This window comes from Falco naumanni, chromosome 7, assembly GCF_017639655.2.
Source record: "Falco naumanni isolate bFalNau1 chromosome 7, bFalNau1.pat, whole genome shotgun sequence".
In the NCBI taxonomy this organism is placed as follows: Eukaryota; Metazoa; Chordata; class Aves; order Falconiformes; family Falconidae; genus Falco; species Falco naumanni.
The window spans coordinates 29508519-29531007 of NC_054060.1; the positions used below are offsets into that span (position 1 = coordinate 29508519).

Consider the following 22489-nt stretch of genomic DNA (forward strand, 5'->3'; position numbering starts at 1 on the left):
TGCCACTTCTCTGGGTAGACCTTTGTACACTGTGATCAAGCAAACTTTTAATTTCAGGTAGAGGTAAAGTGAATGTATCTTGGGTCCCTTGGAGGGATTAAGGATATTACATTGACAGATATGTCTAAGTTTTAAGTACTCCTGGAGATCTTTTCTGGCTCTTTTTCAATTTTTCAACTTATTTTGTAAAATGTGGAAAACAGGATGGACCTAAATATTCCAAAAAGGACCTCACAAGAGCCATTAGCAGAACTGAAGTTTTCTCTTTACTCTTCTATGAAATCCTATTGCTTGCCCATAACACATCTGTATTTAAACTAACAGCCACAGCATTGCACTTGCAGTACCTCTAAGTGTCTAGCACTGCTCCTGAATTGATGTGAGGCAATGTATATTCCAGCATACATGACCTGCAGCCCACAGAGCAAGTGGAAGACTGGCAGAGGTATTGTATTAGCTTGATGGTAGTAGATCCTATGTATTTTCACATTATCATTGGATAGCACGTTGGGTTTTTTGTTTGTTTTATTTTATTTTATTGCACAAACATGTTTCACAGTTCTTTTCAACCCTTGGTAAGGGAAAGTTTCTCCTCCCTTAAGCTAAATTCTTTGTGAGGATCATCATTCTCTCCACCATTGATTTGAGGTCTCTGTAATATGGAGACCATCACAGGGATTTTTTTGGATGCTCTGCTCTTCATCTGGACAAGACTGACATCCTTAGTGCTATATGCATTCTTTTCAGCCATTCTAATAACTAGGAAAGACAGGAAACTAAGCATTCATTATGATGTGATTTACGTGCTGACTTCTGTCATGGCAAATCTTTTTAGTTGTAAGCAAAGTAATAACTACATTAAATAGTCTTTTGCCCCAAAGAAAAAGACTAATCTTTCACAGTTTGCTGTATGAGTAGCTAAGAGTGTTCCCCACGCAAGTTCTCTGTCTATACACACACTACGGGATATTGCTATGCAAAGAATTCCTCATTCAGCAAAATACTCCAACACACTCAGCTTTGACCATGCTTTAGGAAGAATTTGCTGTAGCAACAGAAAAAAATATTAGTTCATTGAAGCAACAGTTAGCAAAAGCAGGATAAAGGAAGATGAGCTGCGTGAAGAGTGACAAAGTGAAATCAAACAAAAATATTTATCGGCTGGAATGGGAGCAGACTTCTATGGACTGATGTGTAGATACTGGATTAAGCACCTGCTCCAGAGGAACCATGTGATGAGAGGCAGTAAGTAACAGATCTGATATCTCTTATCTGACAACCTCCTAGATTTACATACAGAAAATCCTGTTAGTAGCAGCATATGGTCCCCTGAGGCTCTATTGCTCCTCACAGTTGCAGCTATTGCTAGTTGAACAGCACAGGGCAAAGAAAGGGAAAATGTTCCTTAGAAATATTACTCACAAGTGGCTGTTGCTTTTGAAAGGTGTTTCTGTTAATCAAACTGAAAGCATGCTTGGGAAAACCTTTAGAAAGCATTTTTACAAAGCAAAGAATATCTGTGTAAACATGTAGTGCAAGTTTAAATCTTATCTAAAGATGGAAACAATGCAGAATTATACCAAATACATTTAAAATGCAGGGAAAATACAATCTTTTGGTAACATTCTTCTCTAGTTTGCCTGTAGAAGGATGATCTTCCTTGTCTGTGATATGAGCAGCTGCTAGCATTTCATCTTAAGGCTTCTCAAATCTTCAAAGTCCTGGAACATACTTTGTCATACATCCATAATGACCCACAGCTTACACAGAAAATAACAGAGCTGCCTCTAGCCCATTGGCCATGAAATCATTCTCTAGTGATTCCAATCTCATATGGCCTTGTTAAATTGCCCAGGCTAAATCATTTGTCAGGCTTACCCAGGAATAAAATTATTTTATGCTCTTGTCAAGTGTCATCCAGCTCTGACAGCAGCATTCAGTGTTCTGTATTTCTCCAAACCCAAATTGGAAAACAAAGCCACCATCACCTTTAGAGACAGGAAATTACTGTAGTGAATTTTACAAGGGCTAAAATTCACATGTGCTGGCTCATTAGTTCTGTTCAGTGTTTCCTTCCAATGTCCTCTGGATCCAGATATCTAGATCAAGAATTTTTTATATATTTTGAATAGGAGTCGGCTACAGAAGATGGACTTGAACTTTTCCTAATTACATCTGCATTTGATTATCAAAGATTTGTAGCTATGCCACTGCTGTTTCTCTTTATTTACTTTTTTTCAACTTGGAGTGTAAATAAATGGGAAAACAACCTAAACACCAGAACATATTTCTTCCGTAGTTAAAGCACTGAAAATCAGTATGTGCTGTATGGCATGAGAGCAATTGGATTTGAGACAGCTAACCATTGCACTACATGGTGTCAAAGTCTGTTGGGCAATAAAGATACTTTGCTGCCACTGCTCCTTCAGAAGCAGTTTCCAGTTTCTGGTACCAGAATCAGCCATCATAAGGAAACACTAGAGATGTCAAATGATTTCACATCAGATGTTGTCTAATACTTCACCTGGAAACCTGCTTCCCTCTTCTTTGTTAAGGGTCATAGAGACTTGTGCACATTCTTATTTTTAAACAAGGCTCATCTAATGAAAATGCCAAATGGATAAGGTGAAATGTACGTGTAAGCATTCCTGAGATGAAATTGTAGCCTGGCCCCACAGTCAGTCTCCTACTGACTACTGGACTTAGAACAGCAGCTGAGTGTGTTAAGTCACAGGTTTAAAAATATTTTAAATGCTTTCTCTAAAGTCCTTTTGCCTGGAAAAAAGAGTCAATGGTAGAAGTAAAACCCTAACCACACACATCTGCAGCAAATCTGTATTATCCAGCAGCCAGGGCAGGTGCATGGTGCTACACAGCGAGCTGTGCATAACAGTCTCTCTCCATATGCCACGTTCCACAGCCACCACAACTTACATAGACTCTTACTAGAAAAAGACCAAGAAATGCAAATGAGCACAAACAAGCTGAGTGCAAACTCTTCAGCTGCTGTGTCATGTATTCCCACCATCAAATAGTTCTTTCCTGTATTTAGGAAGCATCTCCCAGCTCATGATCTCCAAGCAACTCAAAAGCACTCATGAATTCAAGATTACAAAACTCCCTTGGTGCAGTTAAGTATAATTATTCTGCTGCTGTCTTTTCCTCTTTCTTTTTCAACTAAAGAAACAAAGGAGACAAATTAATCACCAAGTTTTGCCACCTTTATTTTAGTTGAACAGCTCTTTTGTCCCTGAGTAGTCATCTGGATTCCTCCTGGCTGAATACTGTACTGCTTAAATGGGGAAAGAGGAATAGATGCAGGTGTGAGATGATTTGTATCAAGACTTGATAAAGGAAAAAGAGACCAAATCTACTGGCCCTCAATTTGCTAGTCTGAAATTGTTGTTAGAGCAAGTAATCTATCCAATGGGACTTTTCCGCTGGGCATTGGCAGCAGTGTGCTCTGCAGAATTTTTTATCATCTTTCACAAGTCCACCATGTGAACCCAATCCAGAGCAAATCTAGGGTTTTTTTTGGGGTAGATCGGTATCTCTTCTCTAAACTTATGATGATGAAAATAAGTTTGTATGTATGACTTAAAGAAAGGAAAGAAATGGTACTTTTGAATTCTCTGTGGTTTATCACCATTTCCAAAATAGGAACTATCTTTCTCCTGGTGCCGTCTCCACCTTCTTAGTCAGTGCTGGAAGTGGTGCAAAGGAAAGCTAGGATTTTGCCTGTGATGAGTTGATAGCATTGACATGTAAGTTGATGACAGTTTTGGTAGTTTTGAGGGATTTTGTCCTCCTCAAATCTGTAAGACATTACTAATAATTTCCCATCAAATGTTTAACCCACAAGTAACATTTTTCTACTGAAAGTGTTCTCTGGAAGAGCTATGCCTTTTCACAGATTTTCATGGATTATGCATTCACCTTGATCAACTTCCCCATTCCTCCCTCAAAATGCATTACAAAACAGGAGAAAAAATGTTCCCAGATAATTTGCAGGAGCGCATTATACTTGCTCAGTGCAGCCTAACAATTAGTGTCACTTGGCATGTTACTGTCTTTTTCTTTCTAGAAGCAAATTCAATAGCTGTTTCAACAGAAAGGGGGTGGTTTTGGCAGCTATGTGACCCAGATACAAGCCTCAGTTTGAGTATATTTTCAGCATTGCTGTCTTGGTTTATCTCAGGGTTGGGAATCTGAAGCTCTCTGTAAGCATCCAGCTGCAGTGGAGTTCGGCAGCTGGAGTCCTGGCTGCTTGCTTAGGGCAAAACATTAAGGGCCAAGCTGCATAGAAAATGCCCTTGGCAACTGCTCAATGGAGGGAGGAGAGAAGGCAGTAAGAGTGGGTAAAACAGATCCTGGAAATAAGGAAGACAAGAAGGCTTTGCTGCACCTGAGCAGGGGACATGCTTGTATTATGGGGGCAGGGTTATCGGAATAAAAAGGTTTGGGTCTGGTTTCCAGCTTTCCTTTGAGATCCCCCTCAGGTCAAGAGTGCAGGGCAAACAGGGATAGTTTAAAGCTCCTTTCTGCTCTCAGTCCCAGACCAGGGAGCTCTGCAAAACCTAGCACGGATTAAGGGGGTTGTTAACAGGGGGATTCACACCATCCTGCTTTCATCACCTCCTAGCCTGGGGAACGGCACTGTCCCGTCAGAAGGTGATTTAGAGCAGGACTGGGTGCTGCTCTGAATGTCTGTGCTCTGCTCTGCCCACAAAGGATTCCACAGGAATATGAGCCAGCAAGTCAAGTGCCTCTAATGGGACAGTGTGTTCATTTTCCTGCCTCCAACTGCTGCCTCTGCCAAGGATGTGCCAGCATGCTACACAGCCTGCCTTATCCTCTCCCTGGCTTGCTCATTGTACTGAATTTTGTAGGCTGGCAGAAAGGTGGCTGTGCCAGCTTGTTGTCACCTAAGAAAGCTTGTGTATCATGGGGAGTCTTTGACAGCTTAATTTGGGCAGCTTTGTTTGTTCTCTATGCCGTATTAGCAGCACAAATGGGTGGAAACTGGACGAGCTATCCAACCCCCAACATATGATCTGGGATAAGCCAGTTACAGTAATATTTCCCCTGCATTTTGTGACCACCGCAGGAGGTGGGGGTTGGCATGCCTCAGCATCACCTGCATGTTCCTTATTGTGCTGCAAATTGTGTCCAGCAAAGCTGGGGAGGAAACCTAGCGGGTGACAACAGTGCAAACAGATTGAGAGGATGACTGTGGAGCTGGAAAAGATGCCAGGTATTTCCAAATGTCTGCCCTTAAACACATCAGTCACAATGACTGGACCAAGAGGGCCTGTTGGTTGCTGGCTGGTGGTTCTCAAACACTGTTCTTACTGTCCCTCCGTGGGCCACTTTGGGCAACCTTTGCGATGAACACAGAGGCTCTGTATGAAGAATGCACACAGCTATCTAACACACACAACTGATGGCTAAGAATAACAAACTGCTCTAGGTGAAGCATTCATATGGTCACTACCATGTAGCACCCACAGAGAAGGGTGGTCTTGCACTGACCTTAGGTTCCCTGCTGGCCAGCATGCCAGTGGTTGGTTGAGGCCCCACAGGAGCACTCAGAACCTTGAGCCTGTTCTTTGGCTCTCTGGTATGTTTTGGTTTTGTCCTGTCTGATGTGGGTTGCTCCCTCCCCATACACGTTTCTGACAGTCTCTGGTAATGGACATGCTTGAGCAGGAGTGTGAACAGCCACCCCTTAGCCTGGACTGGAGACTTAAAACTGTAGGGCGCAGCAGACTGATGACCTTGGGTTTTGTCTGCCTTTGTAGACACTTACTGGGCTACAGGGGCTCGTGTCTTTTAGTTGCCTTGCAGGTCCCAGCCAGAACATTTCCTATATTTGTTTTCTGCCTTCTGGAGCAGTCTGCCACAGACAATATCCTAAAGAAGACTTCTGTGGACGTTTGACCTCACTAGTCTTTGAGGGACCCCAAATAACCCCAGTAAGTCACAGTGGACTCCATAGATTTCCTGCTGGCATTTCTAAGCACTGTTTCTGGTAGGAAAGACAAACCTATATGTGTTCATGCTCTTTTCTGATAGAGTGATGGAAGGTGAGAGCAGTCTTGTGGCTAAGTCTCTGCCAGCCACTCTGCTAAGTGAGGCAATGTAGGATTTTTATTGACAGCAGGGTAAGCACACATCTTCGCTGGCCTGAAAGCTCCCTTCTAGCTCTGTGACTCAAGATCCCCAAGGACGATCACAAGGCTGGGCAGCTGGCATTTAATGCTGGAGTCAGAGGAGCTAGTGGTAAGGCACAGGGAATGAATGGATGGTTGCAAAGTATGTGTGAGATTTTAGGATCTGAGGGCTGTGCAGGGTTGTTGCACTGCTTCTTCCTCCCTCTTCTACCCATCTGCAATCACATCAGGCAAAGAGCAGCAACTGTTCTAAGACAAACAAGAGGTGTGTGGATAGAATGCATATGTAAGAATAAGGACTTGCGATAGTGCATCCTATCCAGCATGGACCTTAAACAGGAAAGTCCTACCTGAGGCATGGCTTAATTTAGGTGTGTGTTGCCTCTGAATGGTGTATTGTCAGGTACACCTTTACAGGAAAGTGGAGTCTTGATCCATAGGTAACTAACGAGCTGCCTACAACCTGTTAAAATTTCACCACCTTGATTACTGGAGTTCACAGAAGGTGAGAAGTTAGCCAGTTAGGAAATGTGCATATCATGCAAGCCATAAATAATTATTTGTACTTATCCCTTAACTGATGCCTTGAAGCCATAGAAAGAATGAATGGATCTTCCAAAATCCTTAGGCAGAAACTTACTGTGTGTGCTTCTCTTCTTACTTTTTCTTGTTTAAACAAATGGGGAGAAACAAGCCATAATCAGAAATGGAGGATATTTTAAAGAGAACATGGTCCTATCAGTTCAAAGAAAATATCAGTTACATATATGGTTGATACAGATGACACTTATGCATATATATGCACACTAGGCACTCTTTCCTAGCTGCAGGTTCTCACTAGATTTCCCCAACCCTGTGATACCACCTTCCATGCTCTCCTTTTTACCTGTGTCAAGCACATTAGTAGGTGAAGAATACTTAAGATGCTTAAAGTGAAGCATATCCTTCAGGGTTTTACTGGACAAAGGCCAAAGATGTGCAGTGTTGCTCCTGTCTTAACACATACATGAGACATCCACTAATAAACAAATTAAACAAGTTCTGTCATGTGCTAATGGCATCCTCCCCCACCCATTTGGTAGCCTGTATGTTTTCCAGTGCAGATGTTTTTGAATGCAAACAAGGAGAAAACAGTACTGAAGTGGTCAACATTTTGGTTTTCCCTTCATTCCAAAATTACAATTTTAAGAATGATTTCCCCTCAACCCTCGCATTTGTGTGTGCCTTGGCATCTAAAATGGCACCATTTGTTGTGGAGCCCTGAAAGGAGCAGAAGTGCTGACATGTAGCTTCACTCCAGCTATGGGAAAGTGCCATTATAATTAACTACAGGGATTCTCTTCATTGCCAGTAAAATTATGATGTATTTCCCCCCTGTAACCTGAAAAACAGCTCCAGGGTTAAATTTTTGTCCCAACTCTTACTTTTAATCTTGCATGTATTAAAAAATAAATACATTTTTTTGAACTTTGATCCTCTGCCAAAACTTGTATAAGCAGCAGTTCATGAAATAATATGTTTCTCCTAATTTATGCAAAGAATGGAAAAGCAGTTGCACTAACGCTACAGATGGCTGTGCCCTGTCTGTAGAAGCCATGTAAACACATTAGTGGAGACATGAAACTTCTGTGCTCTTATAACACAGCTATAGCACCAAACAGCTCTATTGGTCTAAAACCAGTGCCTCTGCCACTCTGAGAAAAACTGATGGACAAACTATTTCTTTTACACTACTGTTATGTTTTCCAAAGCACTTTAGAAGTCAGTGATGCATGACCCTTGGCTAATGCTAAGAAAAGCTGCTGAAAATCTATATGGATTGTATGTTGAATAACCCTGTTTTCTGAGCATGCCTCCCAGGCTGCCCATGTCAGGCACATCCTGCACTACAAAAGATCACTAGTATTAGTTCCTGCACCTAGTTAAAAATGATCAGCTGTGAAGCTAGACAAGAGGCTCTGGCCGTGTTGAGGTTGAGGGATGGCTGTGCAAGCAACAGTGATGTTTCCCCTGGGGTCAGCAAGCTTGGCATAAAGCCTTCAGCTATCAGGAACTGCCTGTGGCCATTGATTACACCTCTGGAGCATGCAGGGCTCCCTCAAAGGCTGTCCCAATGGAGAGCACAGTGGACCATTCAAGTCCACAGACAGCAGTGTTGCAATATGACAGCCATAACACAACAGACATCCAAAATGCAGTAGGCTGAGCAGGTTAGCCAGCTCTTCTGTGAAATGGCTCTTCATGCTATTTATTCCTCAGCAGCAGCAGCTCTAACAGTATGCTTAAACAGATATGTAATAAAAAGATCAGTGGAAAATGACCACTGCAGCCCAATGAGTTGAAAAGGCTCCATTATCATGCAGTATTTGAACATCCCTCTTCCACACCTCTAAAACATCTGTGATTGCATTCAGTGTCACAGCATCTTGGGGTATGTGCACGTGTCTTCAGTAGGCTTAGCATCTAAGCAGTGTCTTTCATGAGCAGATACCTGCTGCTTGCTTGAAAATATTTCACTGGGTGATAAAGCACAGCGTTGCACGAAGGCTTGCATAAAACATCTGCAGAGCAACTCTGGATAAGTTGCTGATAACCTGTGTTTCATCCCATTCCTCCTGCTGTTTGGAGCACATCTGCTGCATACGTTGTAAATAAGGAGCCTACTTATGCACAGAAAACAAGAGGTCTGATGAATGACAAAGAAATATAATTTGTGGGGAAGTAACCTGAGAAATTGCACTGGAATCTTTTCTCCCATAAATAGTGTGCCTTTTAAGCTGACATTCAACATCCAAGTCTTGTGCTGAAGCATGTTACAGTGAAATCCTTGACTGTGATACCTTAGTGGACTTCACACAGCAGAGGCAGTCCAGGCTGTGTAATGGCTTTGGATGGAAATGCAGAGCTGAAGCACTGAAGAACCCTCCTTCGTTGAAAACCGCTGTTCAGGAAAGGGCCATAAAAGCTTGGGCTAAAGCAGAAACCCTGTGGGACTTTCTGCTCTGGGCCTGCTGTTTGTCAGAGTTCATGGCAACAGTCTGGGTGCATGAACTGCTCAGATCTCATGCCCTCCCAAGCCCTTTCCCCCACTGTTTATTAATCTTTTTTGTAAGACTCCTTCCAGTTATAAGCTCCAGCTCTGGCTTCTCATTAATTGCCACTTAATAACTGGGCTGGTGGTTTGGACAATTAATAGCCTAATAATTGAAGAAGCCTTTTGCCTCTGGGTTGGAAATTCAGATGCAACATACAGCAGTAGTCTGGGGAAGTCATTAACATCAGATGGCTCACTGGCAGTCAGCTGAAATGTGGCAAGTACCCTCATTCCCCTCCTCTCTGCACAAGGGACCATGTCACCAGCTAGCACGTCCACTGTGCTCCCACGGCCACAGGGGAACAGATGGATCCAGGCAATGAAATGGGTCCTCAGCCCTCCTAGACTCCATGGCACCGTGCTGCCCGATGCTGGGAGAGACATCAGCTTGTTCCTGTCCTACACTTGAGACAAACCCCGTGAGTCCTATGGGCATCTGCAGGCCAGACAGACTGACCTGGGCTCATGCCCAGCACGGACTGAACTCGAGGTGGATGGATGAGGTCAAGGTTTCAGCTGCCCAGTTAAAAAACATTTGCCTGGCCCACTTATATTCAGACTGAAGCCTCATTTCTTATGCAGCTGAAGTTACATTCTAGCTTGTCGTTACTTATTCTCTGTGACCCATATTAATGTCTCTGTTTTAATTATCTGTGTCAGACTGAGTGCACAGAGAATTCAGTGCTGGTGGATTCACAGCAGTGGAAATGGAGACCCCCTGCCCCGTACAACAGCTGCTTGAAGGTCCTCTTCAGAGCCATGCACCCCCCATCTGCCCCTAGCCAGGGCCATGGACCCTGCTCGTGCCACCCCACAAACCAATTCATGTGTGCACTGTCTACTGTCTATCTGCAGACAATTTTATTTATTCCTGCACCTACAATGCTAGACACGTGCAGATGCAATGAAAAATTCAATCATCGTCTCAAAGTCCAATTTGTATTTAAAATGCATTTCCACTCTGCCCTTTGCACAGCTTACTGCAGGTGGCTGGGGGAAACATGCACCTGTATCTCACAGGGAACCGCTCCCCCTGGTACTCAAGTCTGCTGACTGCAGAGATCCAAAAAAAGGCCTAGAAAGGTCCTGGTAAACCCTACTTTTTCAGTGTGTGGGCAACTCTGTGCAGATGCGAGTCAAACTGGCAGATTCCCAAGTGCCCTCTGCACCTCTCTAAGTTAGGGGCCTTGCAGCATTAAAATATGCAAGTCTGCCTCAATTCACAGAGCAGTTTTTTAGAACAAACCTGCCATCATCAGTGTCCTAAGCTGGTACTGTGGACAGTGATGGGGATGTGGAGGTTAAGATGAGGACATCAGTTTCATTCTATTTCTGGTACAAGGACAGTAACTGCTGGTCAAAGGGGAGTGGCAGCAGTTCAGCATGGTGGCATCTCTAAACACTGCAGCTAAATCCAACTGGGTTCATGAGTCAGATGTCTTTCTAGCATGGCATCAGACAAATATCTGAAGACTACAAAGAGTTCGTTCTTTCTATTTTAAGAGCTGTGTGAACAGAACTAGAATACTGCAGCTATTTTCCATAACTACACACTTACAGTCCACCCTGATCATGCAACAAAATCCCAGGCTTGGAAAAATCGTCTTCTCATGATCAGTGATTTCTGGTGAGAAATCACAAAGCAAGGAAAAAGTGTGAAAAGAGAACAGAAGCTGGTGATGCAGGCAGAGAGAAAAAAAAAAAAAAAAAGAAAAAAAAAGAGAGAGAGAGAAGGCAAGCACAGAAATCAGTGCAGGAGAAGTTATGCCCAAATTCATCATTGAAAGGAAAGAACATATTAAGTGCAATTGTAGATGTGGAAAGAAAACAAGATTGCCTCTTTGAGCCATCTGAAAATATAGAAAATGTCATACAGCCCTATAAAAGAGGTTGGGAACAAATGACAATGTGACTTCAGAAAAGCTCATGGTGCTCTTTAGATCAGCTAGACCTGACATGGCACAGCCTCAATGACAGGGTGCCTCTGGCCCCGAAGAAAAAGGAGCTCCAAGTTACACCCAAACGTCTGTCATGAAACCTTCCTCACAGGGCAGTGGCTCTGCTCCCTCAGTGTCAAATGTCTCCTCGCTCCACCAGAAATTCAACTAACCTGCAAGAAATTAGGTCTTCTCCACTGGCAGTCTGCCTGACTCCAGACCTTCTCCTCTGATTCCATTACAGAAACAAGCTTTTTCCTCAGGTCAGGCTGAAAACGGACAGGTCTTTTCCTACCTCGGAATTTTATGAAGTCACTTAAGTTCAGTCTCTAACACTGTTTCCTGAGGCAGGGCATTTAATTCTGCAGTAAAATAGTCTTTTGAAGAAGATACAGTTTGCTGAAAAATGACCCATTCAGCCTTAAAGGAAGGAAATAAAACTTCAGGTGTCAAATCACGGTACTTTGATTCACTGAAACCAGACAGCACATTTCAAAAGATTAACAATAAAGTCCAGCAAATAACTTCTTATCAGAATTTGTCCATAATTGACTGAATTCCAGCAGAGACAAGAGATAATGAGAGGCTGCTCATCTCTTGGCCCAGGCCAGCAGCAGTGCTGTAGGTTGTATCTAGTGAGCAAATCGCACCAGCCCTGTCCCTCTAGGGCTGGATTTTAAGTGTTAAACCCTTGCAGCTCTGCCACTGCTGGAACACGCCCACGGGGCCTTGTTCCAAATTTTTGCAGCATGTCATTTGGCCCTGAGAGGGTATTTCTTGTTTATGTTTCAGAGAAAAAGTTACGCTTTTTTCTACTCCCAATCAATTCACTAACGTAAACGTCCTCAGTGCAGAATTTCTAACATCGACAATACTGTACATCTTTACCTCTCCAGAGTATTGCTCTCTTCTTTGCAATAAAATAGGTCTGCCGCAGTGGGAAAATTCTCAGCCTTAACTTATACACAGCTGCTCTCTTTTTTTCTTGGGAAGTGATAGAGAAATACACTAGCAACTGTTCCCATTCTCTGTATTTATTTTATTATTCACACAAATGTGAATCACTAATCAGCATCTGTCTTAAATCACCTTAAACTTCCTGACTAGCTTGCTTTGTCTTTTCTCTAGGCAGCCAGCCCAGCTGGTTCCCATAGGTACTAGCAAAATAAAACCCTGAGAGAGAGGTCTAACGTTTGATTCTTGCAAGCAAAAGCTTCTAGTATTACAGCCCAATAAAGCATCAGTCAGCGCCTGGCAATGTTCCTTTCTTCTGCTGCATTAGCCCAGCCCCTCCCTGATTTGCATTCCCGTCAGTGGGCAGGAACCTCACTGAAGTATTGACCAAAACAAAACCCATTCCCATCAATATGTACCATTACCATTAGCCATAATTTTGTTCATTCATTGTTATGCGCAGTGACAGCCTAAGCCCAGTGTGAGTAAAGGGCTGTAGTGGCAGTCTTCAAGGCTGGTCTGTCCCTTTACGTAGAGTTTCTGTACTCAGGCAGCATGTAAAGGGAGGGCCACATCAGCTGGAAGAGCTCTGCTGTCAGTAATGGCACTGCATCGATTTTGACTCATTCAGCTTCCAGTTCCTAATGCTCAAAGGGAGGTTGTTGACATCTGTATTGCATACCTGGGGCTTTCCCTCTTTAGGTCATACTTAGAGACAGTGTTTGTCCCCAAATCAGAAATGGTGCGCAAGCTTCCGAAATGCATTCACTGGCTTGTCCCAGAGGGTGAAGGATTGTTCTAAGGGGAGGAATTAGAATGTGACCAGTCTCACCAAGCCCATCACCATCCCACTTGTTTTGTATGTGAAAGAGCAAAAACGTGGCCTGGGATGGCACTTTCTAGTAGAATAAAGTATTTGAGGTATTAGTTGTTCATCTCAGGAACCAAACAAGCCTTTGAGATAAAAGATGGACCATAGGCCAAATTACATATGGTCTGCTTCTGCTTCTCTTGGTTTGCCTCCTGAGACAGCCTCGACTCAGTGTCCGAAAAGTGATTGACACCAAGCCTAGATGAGAAACAGAAGATGGGATCCAGAATAGCTTGCTGCCACATCTGACATCTAGGGAGTGCTGTGCCACACTCTGCAGGCTGTGTCAGCTCCAGATGAGTAGCTATGCCTTACTGAAACAGCAACCTTTAGCCTGCATCCCTTGACAAGAGATATGAATATCAATAAATGCAAGAAGGCATAGCAGCCCCTCAGACTCCTGGTTGGAGCCTGACAAGCCGCTAAGTGCCAAGTTTGGTTTCCTTTTGGCCTTTGCCAGATGGGAGGAACTGAGCATGTTAAGACACCGAAGAAGAAGGGCATATCATGCTCACTGTCTTACACACTGGGAGCGAGGTGGAGGTTTGACTGTGCCTGGACCCAGGAGAGGAGGTTGCAGTGAAGAGGAGAGTTACTTGAGAACTGCTGTGAGTTCTATTTATCTGGCCAGCAACATCAGGTAGCCAAAGACTGAGTCAATCTGTGCATGGCAGAGCATATAAAAAAGTTGGAGGTTACAGGAGTCTGTGATATAAAAACATCAGAGGAAAGAAAGGAGGGCCAGAGCTACACGTTTTGTGCAGTGAGCACAGACTAGCAAAAGGAATGACCCAGAGTGGCCCTGCAAGCTGCTACACTTCAGCTCGAGCTCCACAGGACCAGGAAACCAGAACAATGCAGCTCAGGTGGCATGAAGAAGCATGTCAATGTCTTCTGGGAGAGACTTGTGGTGATGGCAGGGGGTGGTCTCCCAGCAGATGTAGCTCACAGCAGCGTATGCAGTGCAGGCTGCCGTACCATGGTTCCCTCCAACCTGTGTATAATTTCTACCTTCAACCATTTTAAAGCCAGGAACAAGTAAGAAGCCTAAACCATCTGGCTTCTGTCCTATTTTCTTATACTTCTGTTTCAACAGTGCTAATATTCTGAATGTTCTGGATGTTTCCCAGTCTTTGTTTGGCCAGAATGTGCCATTAGTTACTTTTGCTACTATCTTAATGAAATGGGGTTTTGCCATTCATTTTAAAGTGTGAAGGACAAATGCAGGAAGAAAGAAATACAAATGGAAGAATAAAAGGGCAATCATGTGCTTATGAATAGGAGCTCTGATATTTTACAAGTACTGTTAGAGACATGTATAATGCAATTTATGTCACTGAATACAAATAACTTTGCTTTTGAATGCCAAACAGGTGAAGTTAAAGTGAGACTGTAGATGCCACAGTTGGAGCACTGAACTGGGAGTCAGGAGACTTGCATACTCTGCAGGGCTGCCACTGACCTGCTGCATGAGTGCAGGGACATGCTGCGTGTGTCTTACAGCTCAGAGCTGCAATGGTGTCGGAGCATTGCTGTGCTGAGCCCTGCAATGCCAAAATTCCATAGTGCTCTCACAGATGAGTCCTGATGGTTTTAGCAGCTGCAGGTCCTTGACCTCAGCATCTGTACCCCACCTCTGCCAGTGGTCTTTGTCTCTGGCAGGGGTGGTGGAGATTGCACTGCTGATGAAAACCCAGAGGTAACTGAGATGTGGATGCACATCCCAACCTACCACCCCAGCTTTGCGACCAGCACAGTCAGCAGCCAGGGGAAGCAAGTGGCAAAAGCTAGTAACATCTTGATGGGCTGCAACTTCATTTGCAAGAGCTCATCTGTGAAAACCGTAAATAGGGACATCAAAAGTGATAGAATGAGCCAAGACTCCCTGACCTGCCTGCAGGACACAGGCCTCTGGGGACCAGTGTTTGAAAGGCATTTAAGATCCTAACAAAAAAAATTCAGCTACTTCCAAAGTATCTTTCTCAAAAAGCTCCTGAAACTGGAAGAACCTGTAAATCATGTAAAATTTAAGCAGCATGAGGTATTACAAGGCCTAAGCACCTTCCAAAAGATGTAATCTGTTCATTCATATTTGTTGCAGGTGCTCTCAGAGTAAGCAGCACGGTGCCACAAGCACAGCTCACACTGATGGTGCCCTGATCCTATCTGTGCACTGCTGTAATAGCAGGTTGTGCAGAATTATCATAAGAGCCCAGGTTTACCTTCTCCCATTCCCAAAATCTTATCAAGAACATTTTAAAAGGAGTATGCAGGTTTTTTTGGTGTGGGACACTGGGAAACACTGTCTTTCCAAGCCATATCATAAAAAAACATTTTTCTTCTCACAGTCATTGAGACATTTGGGAAAACACTTTGCCATTCACCTTCTAGAATGCAGATGTCTGATCATCTATTTAATTTACAAGCCTGTTTATTATAAACTTATAAAAGATTTTTCAACAAGGAAAGGAGCAAAATTGTTAGATGTTTCAATAATCACTTCACTAGAGAAAAAACAAAAGTGGCATAAAGACTCTCTCTGTGATTGAAGAAGAAAGATGTAAAAAAAAAAAAAAAAAAAAAGGTTGGTAGTTCTTGAAGAGTTGAAGCAATCTCCAGGAATCTAATTAGCAGAAAAATATGCTCTTTCATTGACTTCTCAGTCAGAAGAAATGCAAAAAGTAGATCTGTCTATTCAAGCTCACAAATGGAACAGAAATAATGTTATGCATATATTCCTTGGAGCATTCTGGATTATGCATGGTTCTTCAAGACTTTACCAAATCTGCATATTTTTGGCCTTTAGCAAGATAAATTTTGAGATGATGAAAACTGTACTTTCTATCCTGATGTAAAATATCTACTATGTCTCTTAAGAGTGACTTAATTTTACAACTAAAATGAAGACTGCAGGTTCAATCAGCACAGACAGATTTTGCAGCTGGAACCAACGCTGAAAGAATATTTACATTTTTCGTCTGATTATGGAAAATACCTAGAAAACCTGCTGTTTGATAACAGCATCAGGTTTCAGCACAAACCATGACACAGCTATAAAAATTCCTCCTTACTTGTTTGGGGTTTTTTTTGCCACACAGCACACAAGGAGTACTTTATAACCCCAACAAGCTGTGCAGAATTAACATGATGCTAAAGCTTCATTTGTTCCAGGAACAGGCACAGGACTGAGGGCCCAGAATTGGCAAATTTGACTTCCATGGTTAATTGTATTGTCACTTTATGTTATCACAGCAATTTGAAAGCACTGGCTAATTGGTTCCTACAATGCAACTGTTACAGAAGTAAATACAGCCTTCCTGATGAACTGCTTTTGCTACCCAGGTTGCACACCTGTGCGTGGCTGTTTTAACCTGCTCCAAACACTGAATGCCCCTGAAAAGAGCAGCTCCCCATCTCCATCCCTGCTTGCTCATCCCCAGCTGCTCTCTCGGGTGGATGCAAAGGTCCGTGCAGCTGCATGGTGGGAGCAGAGCCAGACTCTCCCTGTCTGTGTTCTCCCTGGTACACCCTGCAGCTCCTGAGAGATGGGGCCAGTGGACCAAGCACAAGGGTCCCCTCATCCACCCCTTGCAGCACCTCCTTTTCTGCAGTGCTGGCTGGCACAGATGAGGAAGGCGCTGGACAGTAAACGCTTTAAGAAACACAGTTTGTCCCTGCTGGATTGGGGCACAGCCAGGGCTGTACCCAGGGATCCAGCAAGCCACCAAGTTGATGTGGCCCTGCAGCTTGCAGCGGCTGCAGGCAGGGTTTGCTTTCAAGGTCAGTGGAGACCTCAGGCTCTGGATGCCACCCGGGAGCAGGATCAGTCTGGGCACACATGCATTTGTGTGCTTGCTGTTCTTCCTGGTACCCTGCAGCCCATGGACTTTCACTAGCTCCTAGAAGCAGGCAATATCGACTCCAGCAGACTTGGAAATGAAACAGAAGTTGCTCTTGGATAAATTATTCAAATTTTGTTTCTATTTAAAGCAACTTCATGGACTTCCCAGTTAAATAAAATATGAAAGTGGCATGATAAAGCATGTAACCAACCTTACGCTAGCTGGGCAGGAGCCGGGGAACAGGGCTGAGTTTAACTTCCTCGCCTTGTTTATGGTTACAGGCCAGACACCAAACCCCATACTCCTGCCATAGGCAAAATGCTATGTTTTATCTTTTTTCCTGAGCAAAGGCAGCAGGATGGGAGTCTTTTGGGAAATATCAGCAGTTTCCTGCTAGATGTTGATTTGGGGCTTAGCCTGTTGTGAAATGTTTCAAATACTGATAAAGGTATCAGTGTGCACTAAGATGCTGGTGATGGAGCTCTTCAAACAACAGGTGCTCACCTCCTTCCTGGCACAGTCCAGCCTGCCCCAGGGAGCATCTCCCAGCACCTGCACAGCAACAGTTTGGGGCTCCAAACTGGGAAAAATCCCATGCTCAAACACTACCTGGCACTGTGTTTTGCAGAGAAAAGAAATTAAAAGCATCAGCTTGAGCTGTGCCATTTTCTCAAAGCCATGGAAGGGACTTCAGCCTGATTTATTTCCTGTTATAGAAATAGCCATCACCTCTTCACCCATCAAATTCTCACACGTAAAAGGGGAATAAGAGTGTTTCTTCTTTCCACATTCTGCTGTGAGTAGGAAGACCACCTTATCTGGTCTCTTACCGGTGAAGATCCAGCATCTTGTACACCTCCCAGTTTCTCTCATAGCTGGTAGATATTTCTGCAATTTTATCAGCAATGTATCTAATTCCACATGGCCCAGTTTTCACAAATGTGGCTGGCTTGGCTCTGGTTTATTCTTTGTACAAAAGCATTAGCTGAAATGCTGGTGGTTTTCTTTCAAATCCTATTTATTCTTCTCTCTCACTAACTCTCTAAGCAGAATGTGTTGGGTTGGTTTGTGGGTTTGTTTTTTTGTTTGGTTTTTTTTTTTTTTTTGCAGAGGAATTTATATCAACACCCCACCTTCCCATAAATATTGTTATTATCTGTGATTAAAAGCATATGTCTCCGTTTGGTACATCCAATGCTATTGCAGAGTTATGTCCTAATTGTTCTTTTGCAGTAGAGCAGAGAATTGGATTTTAAATATGAGCTTTGTTTTATAGGTCATGTGGTGAACTTGGTTAGCAAACCTGGGTAAACAAAAATAACAAAAAATATTATTGTTTTGAAGGAGACAGATTTATTCATTTATCTTACAGAACAAGTCTTTTATCTTCTGGAATGTGTGGCTACTTGGATCAATGCAATATATCAGCTCTTCTGCATAACTAAAGCTTGCTCCTTAGACACATTAATAAGTGCAGATATTCTTATGTGGCATCATGCTGGAGCTTTATGCTCCTCACCCTTTCCCCATTCAAACATTTTAAAAGCTGCAGGTTGGCTGTCCATATTACTGCTAAAATTCAGAACTGAAAAAATTCTAATAAAAATGCAATGGATGTTAAATCTCTCCCCTGCAGATGAAACTACAAAATCTCAGAGTCTGTGACACCAGGAATTCATATGGGAGAAGGATTTGCAAAGGTCTGAGAGCTATCGCTTCCATAGCTGAGATCCCACGAAGAAGGAAGATAATGTTGCCTGTGGCCAGAGATCTGTCCCTGCCTATGAGTGGCAATTTCTGTCCAATTTTGCATTCACGGTCACCCTCTGAGAGGCTTTTAAAAGACACACAAAATCCAAATCCCAAATTTCTGGCTATACCTTAATTAGTGTGTCCTTATCCATCAAATTCCTTACTCTGTAATTGGCTGTGCTACTCCTGGCTAATTAATTTGCCCTACAGCCAGTTTTATCCATTGCTACAGACATTTTTGTGTTGTCGCACCCATTGGCTTTGTGCAGAAGGGGCAAGGAACGAACCCTAAATGTGAAATTGCAGTGTTTGCTCCCCCTTTTTGATGTTTCTCCTTTGCTATCGGCACAAAACTGAATTTTAATTCAGAGCACCTCAGTGTGGAGGACTAAATCCTTATATATAGTTAGGGAGATGGGCATTTTTTGCTGCAAGTTGAGTCAGGGCCTCAACAATTGCCCAAAGCTGTGTGTGTCTCCCATAAAACTGCTGCATATCTCAGCTCTCCAAATGGAGACAGCAGCCAGGAGCAGAGCTGTGTTCCTGAACTACTAAAGGCTCTAAGATCATGGTAGCAAGTCTCATGTTTTCTGCAGCAAGAGGGTTAAAGGATGCCAGGGAAAGCACTTCTTAGGAGCCAGAGGGACTTGGCTGAGTGCAAGCCGGGAAGGAAGGATGCAGTGGGCAGAGAGAGAGATGAGGCTATAAATCCTCCTTATTTCTGCTCTGCTTTACTGAGTGTCTTTGTACTTTTTCTATTTCAGAAGCCAAGCATTTAATGTTCAGTAAAATGTGGCTTTCCTGAGCTGAAAAGCCTTATCTCATCTTGAGTCTCTGTGTAAGGGAAGGTCTGGGCGTGTTCAGTGTGAGACTCTGGCCAGTTTGGGGTCCTGTCATGCGTGCAGGCCCCAGCCACCCCAGCAATCTACTTTGCAAAGGGAAAGGCCTTGATTTTTATCCTGCGTCAGGTTGAGCCAAACCTCCCTGCCCAGGGGTGAATCTCCATGCATGCAGGAGATCACAGCCATAGTGGGGGTTTTGCTTGAGGGAGGACTGCAGGAGCAAACCTTAACTGGATGACGAGCATGCAAATTCAATAGTAAGCACGGTGGTCCTGGGGTACAAATGTTTCAGCTGGAAAGCTCCTGGAGCCAGGCAGCCATGCTGGCAGTTTGCATGGGCCTTACAGGGAAAAACATGGGTATGCCTGGGAAATTGGTAGCCACCAGTGAGAAATGTGTGAGGTTGGGAAAAAGACAAGCAGGAGCTTCATGCTTTCCAGCCAAGACGCAGGAAAGAGCCACCTTCCCTCTCTTCACAGGTAGCTGAAATGAAATTGAAGATTTTTTTTTTAATTGGAAAAAAATTGGAGAAATTTTACTGGTTCCTCTCTGAAGGCAGCAGTAGAGCTGCTTTCTGTCTTCACGTGGCGAAGGAGTGAGAGAGAATGCAGGGAAGGAACATCACCATCTCCTTGGTCATTTATCCCTCATGTACAGCTTAGGGGTTAGAATATATATCCAGGTGCCAAGGAAAAGGAACAAGATGTAAGAAGGGTGTCAGATTAAGCAAGGCAGGGACTGGGGAATGAAAGAAAGAAGGAACATCAAAAATACACATCAGAAACCTGCATATAATGATGAGGAACTTATTACATGGATGTTGAGAGTCTTGCAAGCTCATTAAACTCTTACCTCTCTGCTTCTTCCCAAAAGCCTTTTGAATCCCCCTCCCTGTGGTGGCAATCATCTTAGGCTCTCTAAGGAAACAGGTGAACTCCATCTGATTGCAGCCTGGTGCTTTTTTAGCCCACTCGGCCCCTGTCACACCTCATGGAAGGAGGTCATGTGAATTCAGAAAGGGAAAAACATGCCAAGGTGCTGCAAATTATTTCGGTGCCGTCTCTCAGCTCTGCTTTGATGTGGCTCTGTTTTCTTTTCTCTTCTGTGCAAAACCGTTCTGGATTTTGCCAGACGTGCCACACAGTAGCAGTATTTTACTGTTAATCAGGACCATGCACCCTATAAACAAACAGCATTGTATTAGGATCTTAAAAAAAACAGAAATCCCCCAGACTCTGAGATTAAAGCTTGCAGCATTTGGCCCTGGGAAGAAAACAACTGCACCCAAAATACTATCCATAACTGTTGTTGCTGTAAGGAGTAATGTATGTATGTGTCTTAATTTTTTTTCAGACACTCATAACTCAGCAGTGGGAGCTTATTTTTCATAGATCTTGCCCAAGTAGGGTATCAAGCTTATTTTATTATGTTTCTGAGGATGAGAATGTGTAAATAAAAGAAGGGAAAAAAGCTGCCACTATTGAGGCCATTTGGCCTTTTGGGTTTTAAATAACTGTTAGAGTGGTATCTGAAATTTTCTGCTGAGTATATGCAGCATTACTTTCACCAGAGCCCCCTAAGAGTTTGTGCTACATCCAATTTTTTGGGGCAGGGAGGCATGAGAAAAATTTCTGCTCTACCATATATATTTTGGGAAACCTGAATGAGAAATGAGAGAGAAAAGAAGGGAAATTCATACGGATATTTTTTCTCTTTTTTTTCTCATCAGCAAATTATGGAATTTTGACCAGGTCGTTTAATGCCTTAAAAAGGCCTTTTTAAACTTTAAAGTATCCAAGATACTGTAATAATATTAAAAACACTCATACAATAGTAGACAGAAAAATGGATAAGAGCTTTTAATATGTAATCATACAAAGCCAATGGACTGTGCATAAAAAGGCGTTTTAGCACGAAGGCACTCTGTCCATCACTGGGGCGATCAGCCCTCCAGCTATTTGTTCTGATAATGGCTCCAATGAAACAGGGGCTTTCTGGGAGTATGTGATTTTTGCCATTGACTCCAGCAGAGCCATGATCCAGGTACTGAAGTTTTCAGGCTAATAGGAATGAGAGGTGAGCAGTTGAAGTGGGAAGGTGTCAGTCTGCTGGGCAGATTAAAGCAGCCAGAAGAAGGAGTCAAAGCATCTTTCTGCCAGCACTGACGATTTGGAATGTCAGAAGCAGAGGACCTTCTGGGTGGTGCAGGGTGTAGGGCTGACCAGTGCCAAGGGGAGCCCAGCTGAGGGTCAGCAGTACCTAAGAGACCAGCAGAGAGCTGTTCCTGGCCCTGACACAGCATCTGTCCTGCAGGAGCAAGGAACAGACTTCATGGCAGTGAGCGTTGCAACTAGATGATCCTTAAGGTCCTTTCCCATCCAAACCATTCTAGGATTCATTTCCTGCCCAACTAATTAATAGAGTTCAGCCCATTTTGGACAAGTCCCCAACCACTCTGCTGACACCGAGCATCAGCAGTGAACTTAAACTCGCATGCTGATTCCTCAGGTATGGCTGTTCTCACACACTTCGTTCTGCAATGACCGCTGCATCTCTAATGAGACTACACGCAAGCATAAATGCTTTGCTCAAAGAGCCATGGCTTTTTTAGCAGTGTGAGATACATGTGGAGCTTTGAAAAAGCCAGAAGTTCCCCTTGCAGAGTCAGGCTTGGCTCAGCTTCATCTCATGTTGTCCTTTATGTCACATGACCAGCTTGTTCTCTGAGCTCTGCAAACTCATCACAAATGTGCACGTGGACTTGCTCAGCTACAGCAGGAAAATAAGGGCTTTGGGTTGAGTGACAAAAATGGTGAGTTCACAGGAGGCTTCAGTGATCAGATTCACGTAGTCAGTCAAAAGTTGGACTTGGGAAGCCTTATGGGAAGGATGCATTGATAAAAATGGCGAAGGAGGCAGTGGGAGTGCAAGAGTGGAGGAAAGAATTGATTTATGATGAAGCCAAGGCAGCTGATCTGAAAGAGATAATTATTCTTCTATAACTGGCCAGGGAATGGGGGAGCC

General features: G+C 43.5%; 1 long non-coding RNA gene across 1 annotated transcript in view; it reads left to right on the forward strand.

The window, feature by feature from the left end:
* The first annotated feature begins 1030 nt into the window (after nucleotides 1–1030).
* The window catches only part of LOC121091648, a 47989-nt gene continuing 26530 nt past the window's right edge, over nucleotides 1031–22489 (forward strand). The window contains exon 1 of the long non-coding RNA XR_005828990.1: nucleotides 1031–1245. This is a non-coding gene — a long non-coding RNA (uncharacterized LOC121091648). The remainder of the gene's footprint in view (nucleotides 1246–22489) is intronic.